Genomic DNA, 16,591 nt, shown 5'->3' with positions numbered 1-16,591 from the left:
CGCCCTAGCAGAGGAAGGATGAGGCCAGCATTGGGGGAGGGGAGGGTGTTTTGCTGATGTTTGTCAAGCCTTTAGTTCTGTTGTAAGACTAAGAACACCTCACTTAATCCTTACTTCAATCCTGAGGTAAGTACTGTGATAAAAACGAAGCTAATAATTATTATTCATTGCCATTGTTGTGGTTGTTATTTTATAAATGAGGGGGTTAAGGTTTAGGGAGGGCTAACATCACTTAGCTAGTAAGTAGCAGGACTGGCATTCTAACCCAGGCCTGTCTGACACCAGTAGCTGTGTCCTTGACCATTCTACTCCTTAATGATGCCTTCACTTCTCTGCACCTGCCAGATGCCAATGTCAGTGTGTCCTGCAAATATTTCTCAAGGCCCTAAATGTGCATTCTGTTGAATATTGGTTATCCGCTATGATCCAGACACAGACCCTTCCCTCATGGGACTTATAGTCGGGGGGGGGGGGGGAAGAGAAAATGTGATACAGCTTGATAAATGCGGTAGTGAGGTAAGCACAGGGTGCTGGGGCCATATATATGAGTAGGTTATGGTGTAACCTGGGGCCGGTCAGGATAGATTCCTGGAGGAGGTGACCAAGGTAATTCCTATTGGGTGACGGGAATTAGGCAGGCACAAGGAAGGAGGGAATTAGAGAAGGACATTTCAGACAAAATAAGCAGCAAACATGAGTGACCAGAGGTCCCGGTTGGGTGCTGAGCACTGGGAAAACACTCATCATTGGCGAGTTTCAAGGAGGGACCAAGGAGTTGGCTCGTTTGGGGGCTGACTTTTGTTTTCTGTGTCTGGCAGGGTGCTGGCAACCTCATTCTGAAAGGAACACAGCTTTGCAAAGGAAAAGCTCTGGGAGAGAGGTAAGAAGAAAGTCTTTTCTTCCCCCTTGTGGCCTGAAATGGATGTGTGAATGCTGTCCTGGGCTTCACCGGAAGCTCTGAGAAGCCTGATAAAGATGCTCTGTGATAAAGCTCCAGGTTCAGCCACCGTGGACCTGGTGGACTGGCCCATGTTGTGTGGCCAAGACAGCACAGCGCCCCATGTTACACCCTGGCGCAACCTCAAAGCCAAAATTTGGGAGGATGAGTCTTATTTTCCTGTTAAACATAACTGCAGAGAAGAAGGAAACCACTGTGATGGAATGGATGGAAGAGAAGGCTCCCTGTGTGTGCTGCTAATACCTTCCATGGATGGTGAGAAAGAACTACAGGCTCTTCTCTAAAAAGTGAGACCTTGGGAGGACCACCTTTTCCGCTCTTTCTCCACGGTACTGCCCCGCAATGGTCTTCAGCACAGCTCTGTTAGTTGCATGCTTATTGGGCAAAGCCACTTTGCCAAATTATGAGGAAATCACGAAGAAGGTAATTTACAGGTGTGCAGTGTATTTCATCAATCAGATTTGGCTTCGCACAGTGATTGGGCTGTTGCCTGGTCAATGCGTCTCTTCTGTTTACTACCTGCCTAGTTGGGTCACTTCACCTTAGTGACAGTTTGGACCTTCTTGTTAGACATTCCAGACCTAACCCTTAGATTCAGGTTGTAATGGTTGTTCCATAGCCTCCTGAATCCCAGTCTCGTGTTTTCTCCGTATTTTGCTGTCTCTTCATCAGATCTCCCCTCCCAGGCCCTTTCCCTCCTCATAGAGAATTCCTCTCTCAGTGATTGCATTTCCTTTATATAAGTCTTTGTAGCAGCAATGGAAACTTCCAGTCTTAATGGCAGTGACGGGGCCATGTTGTAAGTCCAAAACAGGGCAATTTACTATGGCAACTTGCTATGAAATAGGGAGGACTTGGCACCAATTTTTCTCTTTGTGACTCATATTTAGCATCCTGTTAAACCACTTGTGTAGTGTAGTGGTTAAGAACATTGACTTAAGTTCTGCCACTTGAATAATCTTGGACTGTTTACTTAACCACTTCATGCCTTACTTTCTTCATCTGTAAACTGTGCTGAGAACAGTTCCTGGCCCAGAGTGAGCACTATTAAGCCTTTTGTTGTTGGTGGTGGTGGTGGTGGTGGTGGTGGTGGTGGGGGTGGGTGGATGGCCCATGCTGTGCAGCATGTGGGATGTTAGTTCCCTGACCCGGGATCAAACCCGCACCCGCTGCAGTGGACGTGCCGAAACTATTGAGCCTCTGCTACGGTTCCCTTTTCTGACTATTTCCTGTGGTCCCTCCAACCCTGATCAAATCATCATTTAATTCCCCCGCATGGTATTGAGACAAGATTTGCCTACAGAAATGAATAGCTGAGGAATTCACAATGTTCGTTACAGAGTGACATTCCTCACTTGAGTCAGTGTCTCCCCCGACCCAAGAAAGCCTATATGACAGCAGGAAAGACCCTGTTCACACTGGCTCCCAGCTCATCCTCCTACCCCTCAAAATCACACCCTAGCTTTCTCCAGGGCCCCCTTCCAAATGCCCAGCTGTGGACTCTTCTACCTACTAAGCGCATTTCCTCTTCTAGTGTTAGTTCTGAACCCTCTCAAGGAATCTCGAGTAGTAGGTGTCACTAACTTAGATATAAAATTTATATCTATTTTATAGTAAAATTTTTAACTTATGCTCATGGAGACCAATGTTCTATTTTACACTCTTTGTTCTTGGAGTCTGCTCCATTCATTTGTGGGTTTCGGCATGGAGTTTGGGTAGATGTCTACCTTGGTGTTTTCCGTATATTCCATAAGCCTGAACAAAAGCCTGACATGACACTGCACACTCATCATTTCCTCCTCTTCAGGAATTGCTCTGTGCAATAATACGATGCTATTGCTTTTTAGTGATTTGTTTGTGACAAAAGAGCCAAAAATTATATCCTGCTGGAGAAAGATCATACTGCCTTTAAAAGCAAAATTCTATTTCTTTCAGGTATAATATAATTTGATTTGTCGCTTTCTTCAAGGATATTGCATATTCATCTTTGTTTTTCTGAATTCTAATATTCTGGTTCTCTCTGTTTTATCGCGGAGATGAGCCTTTTAGGCAAAAACTCTCAATGCTTAAGCTCAGTTTTACTTTTATCTTTGCAAAGGTGTAAAGGATAAAATGACCTAAATGATGTTAGCTCCCCTGCTCTATGTCTTGACTGGAAGCCTAACTGAATAGACTTAACTGGCAGGTGTGTCCTAGTGGCTTTGCAGCTGGGACGTGTTAAGGGTGAGTTTACCGCCGTGACTGCTGGCAATAAGAAGAAATACGGAGCTGTTAAGAAGAGTACATTAGCACAGCAGGTGTGACATCTGAGCAAGTTGCCATCGTGTACTTTCTAGGATTCAGTCCCCTACTCACTGAGGGATTTCAAATTCGTATACACTACCTTACTATAGTTGGATGGGAAACTGGGAATCTCATATACGGCTTCCTCAGTAAAAGAGCTCATGTGTCTCCTACTGGTGAGATCCCAGCCCTCCACGTCTCACTCTGAGCTGGTGGTGGCCCTGGGTACTCCTTGGTAACACTATGAAGTAGGTGGAGGCCATCTGGGGTACCTCCGCACATCCCTCGCAGGGACCCTTTGCCCCACTCTGGGTTTGAGTCTCCTGTGGAATCTCTGGCTGCCTGGAGCCCTTTGCTCTTGGGCCTTACCCTTGGCAGCTCTTACTTCTTTCCCTTCTTTCTTGCTGCCTTGGAGAGAAAAGAGAAATGCATAACATTTGCTTTTGACACCTAATTCCATTTCAAAACCCTGTGTCTCTGTACTTATCATCTGTATCAATGATTTAAAAATTATCTTATTGGATTTTTTCCAATAAAATTAAGCATGAATAGGACTTGTATGCTGAAAGCTACAAAATACTGATGAAAGAAATGAAGGAAGATCTAAATAAATGGAGACACATACCATATTCATGGATTGGAAGACAGTGTAATAAAGATGTCTGTTCTCCCCATGCTGATTTATTGGTTTAATGCAATTCCTGTCAAAACCCCAGCAAGATTTTTTCTGCAGATATAGGCAAGTTTGTTTTAAAATTGATATGGAAAGACAAAAGAATTAGAATAGCTAAAACAATTTTGAAAAAGAATAAAGTGGAAGGAGTCACTCTACCCAATTTTACGACATTACAGACTATAGTACTCAACTTCAGCTATCCCCTCCACACAAATGCCACCCCACTCGTGTTTGCAGCCTGGAATTCATTCTCAAGTTGCTTTCTTGAATCTCCAGGGTCTTGCTAGCCATTTCACCTCTCACTTGGGGTTGTCTCACCAGACCCCAAATTTAACTTGTTTATGCCAACAACACAAACAAACTCCAGATTTTCCATCTTCGCCCTGTGATGTCATTGCTTCACCTGCTATTTCTTTAATCCTACTATCTGCTTCCTCTCCAACTTGTATTTACTTGTTGCTCCCCCTCCCCCCGACCCCCCGGGGTCATCATAGTTTGGGTCCTTATTATTTCATATCAGCTGTTTGTAACAGTCCTCGAACGACTCCCCCACTTTGTATCTCTTCTTTTTCTCCTTAATGACACCCCCCTCCAAACATCATCAATATAACTCCTAAAACACCACTTTTACTATGCCATTTATCTGCTCAAAAACTTTCAGTGACTTCACTATCAAAAGGAATAAGCCCAAACTCCTCAACTTAGAACTCAACCTCCCTTTTATTGATCCCGGTTTGTCTCTACAAACTTGATTCCCACTGTTCTAAAAGAAATGGGCCAAATAGGCTGGTGCACTCTCAATGCCCCAATCACCCTGGGCAAATTCCCACTTTGGTGCCTTTGTTTCTTCTGCCTAAAATGCTTCCCATGTTGACCTTTCTGTCTCCTCAATTCCTGTAGCTCCTTGAATACCCCTCACTTAATTCTTAGTCTCCAGATATTTCCCTGAACCTGCACACACATTGATTTCTTTCTCACCGGCCACACTGCAAACACTGACTGGGTGTACTTTCTCCATTTCATTCAACATGTTATGTCTGCATCCAGCTCTCTATTATAGGATCCCTGAGGGCAAAGGCCACGACATACATGCACATACTCACCAACTTACCTAGCACAGTCCTCTGTACATAGCCAGGGCTCAGGAAACAGCTCTGGCTCACTTATGTCTTGATGACATTATAAAGGATAAATTGCTTTATTGTGTTTCATTCTTTCTTAACTTTGAGTCCAAAGTCATACAGACTATGATGAAACCACAGAAAAACTGCATATAAAATGATTAACTCTCGGTGTCAATGAGCTGCTGCTTTCCGGGAATTATTTGAGCACTGTCTCTCAGGAAGTGTCATGATTTGGCCAGATGGGGTCCATATCCGTCCAGACTGAGAAGCCACATCCAGCCTTCGCACAACACTGGCGAGGGAAGCAAGGGCTTCTGCAGACATCAATTCAATAAAGATGCAGGATTTAAAAATGACACTTGCAGCAATTGTGCAAACAAAGGCTAAGAAGTCAGCACTGGACTTCCTAGGTGGTGCAGTGGTTAAGAATCTGCCTGCCAATGCAGGGGACACAGGTTCGATCCCCGCTCCAGGAAGATTCCACATGCCGCAGAGCACCTAAGCCCGTGCGCCGCAATTATTGAGCCTGTGCTCTGGAGCCCATGAGCCGCAACCATTGAGCCTGTGTGCCACAACTACTGAAGCCCACGCACCTAGAGCCCGTGCTCCACAAGAGAAGCCACCACAATGAGGAGACTGTGCACACAATGAACTAGAGAAAGCCCGTGTGCAGCGTTGAAGACCCAATGCAGCCAATAAATAAATAAATAAATTTATAAGTATAAAAAAGTCAGCACTACCAGCTCTGAAGCAGGAAGTGGGCATTTCAACGGAGGCAATGAGGGAAAATCCGACTTAAGGGGATGTGCTGCTTTAAGACACAAGAGGGTTCCCAGATGTGCCCCACCCTGTCCTAAGTGAGGACAAACAGGAGTTTGATGCCAGAATCCAGTAGGGGTCACCACACAGCAGCCTCTGAGTATTGTTCTCATTAATACATGTAGGTTCAGCCACCTTTACCAAATCCCTCTGTCATCTGCATAAATTCTCGAGTTGAAGAACACATCTGGACTCTCTGAACAGAGTGGATCCAAGTGACTCTTTGGAGTGGACAGAGCCCGTCTTCATCCCACGCACTTTCACTCTTGTGTCTGTTACAAACTCACGCCTCTAAACAGGGGCACGAGGAAGGAAGGTGGAAGGCAAAACTAACATTGACCAAACACCTGCCCTATACCAAGTTCTGTGTTAGGCGTTTCATTAACATTATCTGCAACTTTTACAGGTGTCCTGAAAGGTGGAAATGAACTTCATTATACAAAGAAGGGCACTGATGCTTGCAGAGAGGAAGCCGACTTGGTGGGTGTCACAACTGGGAAGCTGTGAAGCAGGACTCTGCTTGCCTCCGGAGCTCATGAGGTGTGGCCGTCTGTATCTCGGTTCCTGAAATTTTGCAGCCGTGCACAGGCTTCCTTCTTGGGGCCATCAGGGCCTGCAGGACAGGAGCTGTCCCTCCAATGGGCAAAGTCGCTCCTTAACACAAGTAACAGCCTTTTCTTGGGAGGTAGCTTCTTGATGAAGAGGTTTGGAAACTCCTGCAGGAAAGAAAACATGTATCAGTGCAGCACAGACCCTTCAGAAGGCAGCGTGGGAAAGCCTCTGATTGTGTGCCTGCCTTGGCAGTCACCGAGGTGTCCTGCAGAGCGCTCACTCAGAGAAAGGTCAAGGGAATCTTGACTCCCTGGAAGAGAACACAGAAGAACAGCTTCCCTGTTTTGCCTTGCACCGTGCTGCCCCCACCCCCCTGCCCCATTATATAATTTAATCCCAGTTTCAAAAAAAAAGGAAGCAGAGTCTCTGAGAGGGTAAGGAAATTGTGCAGGTCACATGGCTCCTAAAGAGCAGGGCCACTCAGACTCAAGTGTTCTGCTTCTAGGACTCATGACTGCCCTGCTGCAGATGCAACACTTTCCAGAAGAACCTGCTCATCCTCCCTGTAGCCTGGGGCTGGCCAGCTCTGAGGTGTGAATTTCAGAGACACCAAAGGGGCTGCCCACTGACCCCTAGACTCTCCCTCCCAACTATTTCCAGAGGCTTGGAATTAAAGACAAAAACCAGGGAACAGATCCTTTCATTCTTTAACTAGAGTTATTGCAGAATGCAAATACTGATACGAAACATAGAAGCATTGATTAAAATTTGTGCTAAAGTGAAAACAGGTAACATAGCCAGAAGGGTAGGGCATGGGCTTTGGAGTCAGGACTGAGTTCAAACCTGGCTCTATCAAATGTGAACTGTGTGGCCTTGGGCTTGTTGCTTCACCTCTCTGAGCCTCAGATTCCTCATCTGTAAAGTGAGAATTATGCTACTTACCTCTAAGGGTGAGCAGAAAGATTGCATGAGAAGTGCACAGAGGTGCCCAGTGCAGGGCCTGGCACACAGTATATGCAGAATCAATGATAATCCTTCTTTCGATGGCCATCACAGCTTCTCAATATGTTTGAGTTCCCAAAAGTGTAATCATACAGAAGGTAGAGCAAATGTGATTAGCTGACTTTAGCCCCACCATTTGGGAGGTCTGTAACCTCAGGCATATCACTTTCCCTCTTAGCCCTAGATTCCTCTCTTTAAAACCAGACCGTTGTGAGCATGAAGTGAAATGACCTATGTGAACATGCTTTGTAACATGGGAATGTCTACGTCAATACGCTGGGAGAGGGGGGTGTTGGATATTTGAAAGTGCAGGGTAAGGGACTTCTCTGGTGGCACAGTGGTTAAGAATCCGCCTGCCAATGCAGGGGACACAGGTTCGATCCCTGGCCCGGGAATATCTCACATGCCATGGAGCAACTAAGCCTGTGTGCCACAACTAGTGAGCCTGTGCTCTAGAGCCTGCAAGACACAACCACTGAGCCCGTGTGCCACAACTGAAGCCCACACTCCCAGAGCCCAGGCTCCACAACAAGAGAAGCCACCACAATGAGAAGCCTGCACACTGCAACTAAAGCCCGCGCACAATGAAGACCCAACACTAATCATCACAGCACTAATTACAGGTCATAGAAATTTTCTGTTGTTGTTGTTGGTCATAGAATGTTGATGGCAGAATCTTGCCGGAGCTGTAAAGAAATTTCGCCTTAATGCTATATCTCTATTAGTGTGTATATATGTAAATAGGCACATAAACTTTATAGACATGTAATAATAAGTTGAATGATGATATCGGTTTGATTATGCTTCACATAAATCGAACAATAGTTTGTCCTTTTCTTTTGAAGCACTTTCTAGCACTACCCTCAGGCCAGTCTGCGAATAAGTGCTACTATACATGTTGACTCACAAAAATAAAACATGACACTGCAAGCCGGGCCACCAGACAGCCAGGTGGAGTCCTGAGGACTCCGTCGGCTCTGAAGGCAGCATGTCCCTGAACAGGAGACCTGAAATGGCCAGGAGGGGTGTGAAAGCATTCACAGAAGTGGGCTTCCTCTGAGGCAACCAAGAGCCACATCTGAAACAGCCCTTGGAAGGCTTCCGCAAAGAAGGTCAGGAATAGGCTGCGCAGAGTGGGAAGTGCTTTTGAAGTTGTCTGCAGGCAGATGCTGGGGGCTACTGCTTCTGCATGAGGGTATGGCAGCCCAGCTCCACCTTCAGAATCCTCGCAGAGTCTAAAGGAAAAGCACTGTCTCTCTTCTACCCTTTTCCATCCACTAAAGCAACACTCTCAGTCTTCATCTGTTTGCCACAAATTCTTGGGTGTGTTTTACTGGCGAATTCTCTTCCCTCCAGAGAATTTACCATTCTGGCCTGGCATCCCAAGTAGTTTTACAAGAAGTAAATATAGCCTTTTAGGGTGCAAACAAGTGCAAGAGGGAAAAACACAGATAGTTTTATGGCGCAATTGGCCAAGTGGATATAGTTAGCAGCTATCAAGCCCTTGAAATGTGAAAATTAATTAAATTCAGCTTGATGAATGAGAATAATCACTTCAACAGGCTAATGTGATAACCCCTTACATAAGGAAAACAAACATTTCAATGCTACAGGTGCCATATTTTGAGAATTGCTGAAATGAGAAAAAATTCAGGTTTTGAAGTGAGTGGTTTTGATGGTCATGAAGTGAGCCCTGAAGGTCCCTCCAGCAGGACTCCTGCTTCTCACCGCTGGGTTGGTTCTTACTTTCCACCAGCTGGAAGTGCTCTGACCCCCAGAGATATATACTTCTCCCAGTGTTCATTTCCTCCTGCTGCTGTAACAAATTACCATGAGTCTAGTGGCATCAAACAATACACATTTTTGTTGTAGATCGGAAGTCCAAGATGGATCTCATTGGGCGAAAATCAAGGTGTGGGCAGGGCCATGTTCCCTTTGGAGGTTCTAGGAGAGAATCCATTTCCTTGCCTTTTCCAGCTTGTAGAAGCCACCTACATTCCTGTCGAATGGCCCCTTCCTCCATCCTCAAAGCCAGCAGTGGAACAGCTTCAAATCTTTCTCTCCCTCAGATCCCTGCTTTCAGTTTAGCACACATGCATTTGTCAGAACCCACAGAACATACAGCACCAAGAGTGAACCTCAGGTAAACTACGGACTTGGGACGGTGATGATGTGCCAACGTAAATTCATGGCTTGTAACAAGTGTACCATCTGGTGGGACATGTTGATGGTGGGGGAGGCTGAGGATATCTGGGGAAAGGGAGCATATAGGATATTTCTGTACTTTCTGCTCAGTTTTGCTATGAACCCTAAAACAGCTTAAAAAAACATAAACTCTTGGGAATTCCCTGATGGTGGTCCAGTGGTCAGGACTCGAGCTTCCATTGCAGGAGGCACGAGCTCAGGGAGCTGAGATCCCCCAAGCTGCTCAGCACAGCTTAAAAAAAAAAAAAAAATTAAAAAATAAAAGCCTTTGAAGGGAAGAATGAGCTGTGTAATGTTTGTGAAAAGGTTAGGAACTATTGCATTAAACATAACTTATTTCAACTTTACATCCTGAGAGCTGCACAAATTCCTGCCCTTGGTGGGAGCTGGATCTACGACTGACACGGGAAGGAGACCAGGGTGTGGGAGGTTTCATGCCGCTCAGGGTCATCTCCGGTGTCAGCCCAGAGCAGAAGTGGGGACCAGAAACCAGCACTGTTCAGCCCTGTGCCAAGTACTTCTGCATTGTCTCACTTCAGGCTCACAGGGAAATATTAATATTTCCTTTTTTTAAAATGAGAAGAGTGGGGCTCAGAAAGGTTAAGTAACTTACCAAGCTACAGGTCAAAGGGCCTGGATTCAAACCTAAAGCTCATGCCAGGCTTCCTCCTCAAGTCACTAGAGAGAAGGCGGTTCTTTGTGTGTGTTCTGAGCTCTGGATGTGGAAAACATGCAGAAAAATGGACCTGCAAACCAGGAGCGTCTCAAGGGTGGGTTCACTGGTGAAGCCAGCCTCTCATATTCATATAAAAGCCTGGTTGCCACTGGAGGAATTCCCAACCCTTGGAAGATGCCAGTGGTCCCTATGGGCTCTTGCGGGAAAGGGGAACCTGGTCTAAGGCTGTCAGATCTGACAGTGCTGGAGCAGAGAGAGGCCGCCAGACGGCGCTGTGCAGACATGGTGGGCTCATGTCTTACCATAGGACCCTGCCCAGCTCAGACCCAGCAAGTGCTGAGGGCTAAGTCAGGAATGGAGAACTAAATTTGTTTCTTTACCTTGAGACAAAGTAACACAGAGCATATTTTTCAGAAAGATTTGGAGAGTGAAGTTTGCCTCTTGCAAAATCACCGATTGTTGTGGGTTTCTTTCTCTTGCATAAGACTTTCTTTGGCCACAGTGGATGTCAGGAGACTGCAGAAAAGTAGGTAGAATAGAGAATGTGGGCGTGTCCACTCCCAGATCTATCCCTTCTTAGAGGTGTGGGTTTTCTCCGAACCTCTTTTGTGTCTTCTGTAAGCTGGCGATCAAAGGCTTTACAGGTCTGTTCTGAAACTTAAACCTGTTCTTATAGGTCTGTTCTGAAAACTAAAGAGAAGGCAGAGAGTAGAGAAGCACACAGTCTCAGTCAGTTTGCAATCATTTTGGTCTTATGACCTCTTTTCAGTCTTAAAAATTATTGAAGACTCAAAGCTTTTTTTTTTTTTTTTTGGCTGCTTGGCTTATGCAGATCTTAGTTCCCCAACTAGGGATTGAACCCAGGCCCATGGCAGTGAAAGTGCCAAGTCCTAACCCCTGGACCACCAGGGAATTCCCTCAAAGAGCTTTTGTTTATGTGGCTTCTATCATATTTACTGCATTAAAATCTAAGATTTGGAATTTCCCTGGTGGCTCAGTGGTTGAGAATCTGCCTGCCAATGCAGGGGATACAGATCCAATCCCTGGTCCAAGAAGATCTCACATGCCACAGAGCAACTAAAGCTGTGCACCACAACCACTGAACCTGTACTCTAGAGCCTGCGAGCCACAACCACTGAGCCCGCATGCCTAGAGCCCGTGCTCTGCAAGAAGAGTAGCCTGCGCCCTGCAATGAAGAATAGCCTGTGCTTGCCATGACTAGAGAAAACCTATGCGAAGCAATGAAGACCCAATGCAGTCAAAAATTAAAAATAAATAAATTTATTTTAAAAAAAACTAAGATTTACTTTTCAACTTAATTTCTCATTAAAATATCTATTTCGTTAGGAAAAAATATTAATTAGCAAGAAAAAAATGTAAGGCAACTATACTTCAATTTAAAAAAGAGTAACCAAAAAAAATATCCGTTAGCCCATCACATGCTAACTTAAAAACATGTTTTTAATGAAAAATAACTATATTTTCAAAATAGAAAGTATTTAGTTAGAAGAGTGACTAAAAAGCATTTTGCATTTTTTAGACCTCTTTAATGGCTGACATTTGCCCATATGTTCCACATGCAGACTGTTGTGATATCACACATCAGTGGCCTCTAGAAAACTCTATTGTACACTCACGAAAGAATAGGAGTGAAAAATTCAAATAACATCCTAGTGTTCTATGGAAATAGTTTTGATCCAGGCATTCAATAAGTGATAGTGATTATATTGTTCCCCAACAGAGTTCATCCCAATTTTGGGCGGCTACACCAGTCTGTAACACAGGATGCTCTGTGCGCACAGGAGGTAAGCTGGTCCTTGGAGGAAGTGTCTCCCTGGAGGGCTATGAGAGCTTTTACTCAGCATGCAAAGAGCCTGATGAGGAGTCAAGTCGTTGTTGAGATGACTCAGACCTTGCATGTTTGGAACAAGCCTGAGCTCATGGTGCTTCCAGTGAGTGCCAAGTTGATATCTATCTTGAACATACAAAACCCAGAGGTCATAAAAAAAGAATGAAATTCTGCCATTTGCAGCAATGTGTTTGGACCTAGAGAATATTAAGTTTAGTGAAATAAGTCAGACAGAAAGAGAAAAATACTAAAAATAGAACTACCATATGATTCAGCAATTCTACTCCTGGGTATTTATCTGGGAAAAAATGAGAACACTGATTTTAAAAGATACACACACCTTGGGACTTCCTAGGTGGCACAGTGGTTGAGAGTTCGATCCCTGCTCTGGGAGGATCCCACATGCCGCGGAGCAATAAAGCCCGTGCACCACAACTATTGAAACTGAGCCCGTGAGCCACAGCTACTGAAGCCCACATGCCTAGAGCCCATACTCCACAAACAAGAGAAGCCACCACAATGAGGAGCCCGTGCACCACAATGAAGAGTAGCTCCTCTCTCTGCAACTAGAGAAAGCCCGTATATAGCATCAAGACCCAACATAGCCAACAAATAAATAAGTAAATAAATTTATATTTAAAAAAAAGATACACACATCTTGATGTTCAGAGCAGCACTATTTACAATAGCCAAGACATGGAAGTAAATCAAGTGCCCATCAATAGATGATTGGATTAAGAAGATGTATCTATATATATAATGGAATATTACTCAGCCATAAAAAAGAATGAAGTACTACCATTTGCAGCAATGTGGATGGATCTACAGAATATTATGCTTAGTGAAATGTCAGACAGTGGTTACTATATATCACTTATATGTGGAATTAAAAAATATTACAAATGAATATATGTATACAAAAGGGAAACAGACTCACAGATAGAGAAAACAAACTAGTGTTTACCAAAGGAGAGAGGAAGGGGGGGAAGGGAAAAATTAGGGGTATGGAATTAAGAGATACATAACTACTATATATAAAATAGATAAGCAACAAGGATACATTGTACAGCACAGGGAATTATAGCCATTATCTTGTAATAATTTTTTAATGGAGCATAATCTGTAAAAATACTGAATCACTATGCTGTACACCTGAAATTAATATAGTATTGTAAATCAACTCTACTTCAATTAAAAAAAAAGTCACAGAAGTCACTCAGAGAGCAATTGATTAACCAAACATCTTATTTCAAATGAACATAAAATCTGCCTTTCAGTGACTTCCAAAGTGTTTCATTTCCTTCCTGCTTTGAATGATGAGATGCATTTACTGTGTTTCCATCTCCTCCCCAGCAAGCATCTGAGCCTGATGTGTCCTGTGTTAACGAATTTCTGCCTCCTCCTGAGACTTGCTCCACTTCTGTGGGCCCAAATAGCCCTGCATCTGCCCAGGTGGGCATGAGGGCCCCCCCAGGCTGCCTTCAGCAGAGGGAGAACACAGCCAGCAAAGCCAGTGCTTCAGCTGCTGTGTGGATTGTGGTATCCCTGGGTCTCTGTCAGGGTCTTGAGTACCTCCATCACCAGATTTCTCTTCCTCCCCTCCTCCCCTTCCCCTGCTCCTCTTCACTCCTGGCCATCCCATTACAAAGCTCCCTCTCCTTGATCCTTTGGACTCTCTCAGTCCTCTCTGTAACCCTCATTTCTCCCCTAGGTTCTTCTGTCTACCCAGCCTGAATCCTTTCCACTGACTCATGGCTTTCTCCCTGTCCTGTACCACCTCTCCTTTTAGGCCCTTCTTCCTCCCACCTCTCTCTTCTGTGCCTTTCAATAGAACTCCCTTCAGGTGCCAGGGCCATGCTGGGCTCTTACATTATAATTAAGATGCAGGGCTTCCTAGGTGGTGCAGTGGTTAAGAATCCGCCTGCCAATGCAGGGGACATGGGTTCGAGCCCTGCTCCAGGAAGATCCCACGTGCCGTGGAGCAACTAAGCCTGTGCGCCACAGCTATTGAGCCTTCACTTTAGAGCCTGTGAGTCACAACTATTGAGCCCATGTGCTGCAACTATTGAAGTCCATGTGCCTAGAGCCCGTGCTCCACAAGAGAAGCCACGGCAATGAGGAAACTGCACACCACAACGAAGAGTATCCCCCACTCACTGCAACTAAAAGAAAGCCCGCGCACAGCAAAAAAGACCCAACACAACCAATTAAATAAATAAATTAATTAATTAAAAAAAAAAGTTGCAACTGGGAGTTCCCTGGCAGTCCAGTAGTTAGGACTTTTTGCTTTCACTGCTGTGGGCCTGAGTTCAATCCCTGGTTGGGGAACTATGATCCCCACAAGCCATGCTACCCCCCCCCCCCAAAAAAAAAAAAAAGATTCAGTCTACAGAGTAAGTAGCATTTGTACCCATTTTCCAGACCAGAAAGATAAGACACAAAGGAGTTAAGGAACTTGCCCAGGTTCCCATGGCCATTACCACTGGGACCAGGCTGTGACCCTTCATCTCCAGACTCTCCATCTCATCACTGATGCCTCTTTAAGCAGCTTCTTATTTGGACGCTGTCCATCTTCACTGTCTTTCCCACGTGCTCCCTTTCATAGGTCTCACCACACATATTCCTACCATGTGCCCTCTAAACGCATCTTGCAGTAGACTACAGATTGACTGAGTCTCTGTGACGTGCCAGGAACGGCTCTAGGGCCCGGGAGAGAGGGGTGAGCAGCCCTTTTCTCACGGATCTCCCAATCTCTTCCTTTTTGCACTGACATTCAGGCTCGTTCAGGCCTTTTTGCTTCTTTGTCTGCCTTCTGCCTTTATTCCAGAAACAGTTTTCTCTGTAGCAGATGTGGACTGGATAAAGTTTGGCTTTGTGCGGTGTCGTTAGCAACCCCTCCCAGCCTCTCCTCTAACAAGGCTACTCTGCTTGCCATTCCCGGCCTTTAAGATGTCAGCTGGCTGTGAGCCCTCTTCTGTTCCTCATCCACTTCCCCCTTTACCCTCACCGCTCCCCCCACCAGCCTCACCATTTCGTGAGAAAGCCACCATTTCAGGGAAGCTGGCCTTTCTGGAATCTCTCACACGCGGACAGCAGCCCAACCCCATTGTCTGCTGAAAGCAGGAAGCTGGCGCAGCTATAGAAGCTGTAGGGTGATGGCAGCTCAGGGTCTACCTGAGATGCTAGAGCTTTGTGAGGCCAAGGGCAGGCCAGAGTTCCCTGAGAGCTAGATCTAAGTGAGGAAGAGCCAGGTTAGGGAAGAGGAAACATGTTAAGTGCCTCATTCATGCATCCATTCCGAATATGTATTCAGTGCCTTCTTTGTTTCAGGGACTATTCTAGGCCTGGGCTCCAGCAATGAACAGAACCAACAGATCTGCCCTTGTGGAGTCTGCAATATATTGGGGAAAACAAACCATAAACACAAACACATACAATAGTGTCAGATGGTGATATGTACAAGCATAAGGAGAAAGAAAGCAGTGTCTGAGGACAGAGTCGATGGAAGTGAGGGGAGGGTGCTGTTTTAGATCGGGTCATCAGAGAAGAGCTTTTCTGGGAGGGATGGTGTTTAAGTAAAGTAATAAATGAAGTATGAGAATAAATGAAGTCCAAGTGAGTGCCTGATGGAGAGTATTCCAGGCAGAGGAAACAGCTGTTGCAAAGTCCCAGAGGAGGGGAGTGTGCTTGTTGGCTTTGAGTGGAAGGAAGAAGCAGGCCAGCATTGCTGGAAGGAGTAAGAGACAAAGGGGGTCAGGGATGAGGGTGGGGGAGGGGCAGGGGAGCCTGAGTCCCAGTCGTGAGGAGGCTTATGAGCTATGGTGAGCTGTTAGGATTTGAGCCCAGGACTTCTGATCCCAGGTAGAGTGCTCTTTACACCGCACCATGCTGCCTTTTCTGGGAGTTATCATAAGAGAGAGTCCAGTTTTGAAGATCAGCAAAAATGATGCTTTGGTCTCTCTTGACATTTTCTTTCCTTCGATTTACTTGCAAACCAACCAACAATCAGAGTGAAAGTTCTGCACAGGATCAAGAATACAAAGAACAAAGCTTCCTAACACCTTCCTTATTCTTCGTGGAAGTGTACCCCAAGTTCTGAGTTTATATAGCCCACGAGGAGAGTAGAATCTGCCTTCAAGAGGAGCCCAGAACTATTGGGCTGAGGAAGGTCATGTTGCCTTCAGGGGCTCTGCCTCCAATTTATTGTTGCATTCTCCTAAGAACTGAACTGTGTCATCCCCAACACTCATATGTTCAAGTCCTAACCCCCAGTGTGACTGTACTCGGAGATAGGACCTTAAAGAGGTAACTAAGGGTGGGGCCCTGGTGTCCTTATAAGAAGAGGAAGAGACACAAGAGCTCTCTCTCTCTCCCTCTCTCTGTGTGTAAACAGAGAAAAGGCCATGTGAGACATAATGAGAAGGTAGTCATCTACAAGTCAGGAAGA

At 45.3% G+C, this 16,591-nt stretch overlaps 1 non-coding gene across 1 annotated transcript; it reads right to left on the bottom strand.

Moving 5' to 3' along the window:
* Positions 1–11,134: 11,134 nt before the first annotated feature.
* TRNAE-UUC (transfer RNA glutamic acid (anticodon UUC)) lies at positions 11,135–11,207 on the bottom strand. Its single transcript has one exon. It is a non-coding gene; the product is annotated as a tRNA-Glu (tRNA).
* Between the last annotated feature and the right edge of the window lie 5,384 nt (positions 11,208–16,591).

Source organism: Hippopotamus amphibius, chromosome 14, assembly GCF_030028045.1.
Source record: "Hippopotamus amphibius kiboko isolate mHipAmp2 chromosome 14, mHipAmp2.hap2, whole genome shotgun sequence".
Taxonomy (NCBI): domain Eukaryota; kingdom Metazoa; phylum Chordata; class Mammalia; order Artiodactyla; family Hippopotamidae; genus Hippopotamus; species Hippopotamus amphibius.
This window is presented reverse-complemented; position numbering and strand designations above follow the sequence as displayed.